At 63.7% G+C, this 2,398-nt stretch overlaps 1 protein-coding gene across 1 annotated transcript in view; it reads left to right on the forward strand.

Moving 5' to 3' along the window:
• MYT1L (myelin transcription factor 1 like) overlaps positions 1-2,398 on the forward strand; it is a 406,891-nt gene that overhangs the window by 297,228 nt on the left and 107,265 nt on the right.

The following is a 2,398-nucleotide window of genomic DNA, read 5'->3' on the forward strand; positions in this document are numbered from 1 at the left end:
CCGGTGTCCCCCCCCCCCACAGGCCCCGGCGGGCGCCCACCGGCCAGCCCACGCCGGAGCCGATGTACAACCCACCGGCTGCCTCCTCCGCACGCGGGGCATCCCGGCTCTCCAGCGCATGTCTGGCCCGGGACTTCCTCTGGATGTGGTTTTCCTCACCTGCAAAACGAGCCACCGGGACTGAGCTCTCCAGTTGCGAGGCCACTTTCCTTAGGGTGCATCTTCGTGTGCAAGGCAGACTGTCAGCTTCTCTTTATGGAGGAGAGACGCTCGCGGTCGAAGCCGAACTGCGGTGGAACACACACCACGCTCCAAGGCTTTGCCAACAGGCTCCGATCACACGGGCCCACAGCCTGGGAGAGGCGCCGGGCTTACAGACATGCCCAGAGCATCCGCAGGAAAGTGTCCACTCGTAATGTCACCAAAACAGAAGGGACACTGAAGGCCCCTGTGGAGGGCATTTGGTCTCCTGGCCAGCTTCCCCAGTTGTTTCCATCCAATGGGATTCAATACAGAACCCTGCAGCTCCCTGCATGAGGAGCGCAGAGGACACAACATCGGCCGGGACGCCGTTCTGGCCCTTAGAGAGTCCCCAGTTGGCTGAGAGAAAGGACCTGAGCCCAAGGCAGAGAGTGGCCACTGCATGAGACTCGTGGCATGCTCAGGACCTGGTTTGGAGCCACCAGGTGTGACAGCTCCGAACCCACAGCTACCCGGGGCTGCGGCAGCTGCGAGAGCGAGGAGGAGGCATGCACGTCCCTGATGGCTGCTGCAACCGTCCATGCAGAGGTCAGAGCATGGAGGCAGTGGGAGAGAAGGGAGAGGCTGGACAGAGTCGAGGACATGCCAGGGACAGCTGGCGAGATGAGACACTGCGTGAGAGGCAGGCGAGGGGACAACAGAGCTGAGAGTGCTGGTGGCCTCTGGAAGTGCAGAGATGACCCCAGTGGTTGCAGACACAGGAAATGGGTGTTAGGCAGGTGGGCAGGGGGTATTCTTCTACTGTCCCATGGAGCTGAGCGCCCTGGGATAATCCCGGCAGGTTTTTAGGAACACGGGGCTGGAGATCGGGGGTCAAGTGAGAGGAGACCAGGGTGCCATCTCGGAGCACTGCCCGTAGAAACCCAGGAGAAGGCGTGGAGCAGGGAGCAGGGCTGAAAGAGACCAGACATGGAGGCCCAGCCATGGGTGTGGGAGGGACGGGAAGGGGCGGGCAGTAGTGGGGGGAAGGACTTCCAGAGAAGCGCCCCGCACAGAGGCAGTGCTGGGGGGGTCAGAGTGCGAGAGGGGGCAGCAGAGGTCACTGGGCTGCAGGTGACAGCGACGAGGATGCCGAGGATGCCGGAGGGGAGAGGCGAGAGCTACACTGAGGCAGGCGGTGCCCCTCGAGCGTGAGCCCAGCAGGCAGGGCGGGAGCCTCCCCGCGGCAGGCATCGCCTGGGTCTGCGGTGTTGGGGGGACAGGAAGAGAAAGGAACCCGAGGCTCACAGTCACATCAGAGGGATCTGCGTGGACAGGGTGTCAGAGGACAGCCGCGATGGAAGACGCCCGGCGCAGGATAGGCTGAAGCAGACAGGCCAGAACATGCCAAACGGGAGTTCTCGCGGAGCCGGGACCTGAGACAGGGAGCAAGGAGCAGGGAGGAGCCTGCCCCGCCTCCCAGGGGCCAGATTCGAATTCTTTGTCGCTTTGATCCCCAAACCTTAGAGGAGGCAAGAAGGTGGGAGCTGGAGTCAGGCCACAGGGGCTGGGGGGACAGCGAGTGCACTGAGCACCAGCAAGACCTGCAGACCTCAGGGGAGGAGGAGTCCGGGGAGGAGGAAGATCACACAAAATACAACTATGTAGCCTCCTTGGGCAGGTTTTCTTACAGCAGGCCTCCCACACTCGCCCGGCTGGGGAGCCTGGCTGGCCAGGCAGCAGCCAGTAGTTCTCCCGGAGCCAAGGACGGCCAGCCCAGGGGACACCTCTGGAAGGAGCTGCTGTGGGGCCGCTCTCTTGACTTTCCCCTGGCCCCTGCCCGCAAACCTTCCCCACTACCCAGAGCAGTGCAGAGCTAGAAGACCAGAAAGGGGGCAGCTCAAGCCGTGGCCCCCAAGGCACACGAGCAGGCTGCGTCCGGCAGTGCAGGGGCCACCTCCTGTGCACCTCTATCCCTCCTGTGCTGGACAGTGCAGGGACCACCTCCTGTCCCTCCTGTGGTGGACAGTGCAGGGGGCCACCTCCTGTCCCTCCCCTAGGCAGGCTGCGTCCAGCAGTGCAGGGGCCACCTCCTGTCCCTCCCCTAAGCAGGCTGCATCCAGCAGTGCAGGGACCACCTCTATCCCTCCTGTGCTGGAGAGTGTAGGGGGCCACCTCCTATCCCTCCCCTAGGCAGGTTGCGTCCGGCAGTGCAGGG

The sequence above is a fragment of the Tupaia chinensis genome, unplaced genomic scaffold (genome assembly GCF_000334495.1).
Source record: "Tupaia chinensis unplaced genomic scaffold, TupChi_1.0 Scaffold000377_5, whole genome shotgun sequence".
NCBI lineage: Eukaryota > Metazoa > Chordata > Mammalia > Scandentia > Tupaiidae > Tupaia > Tupaia belangeri.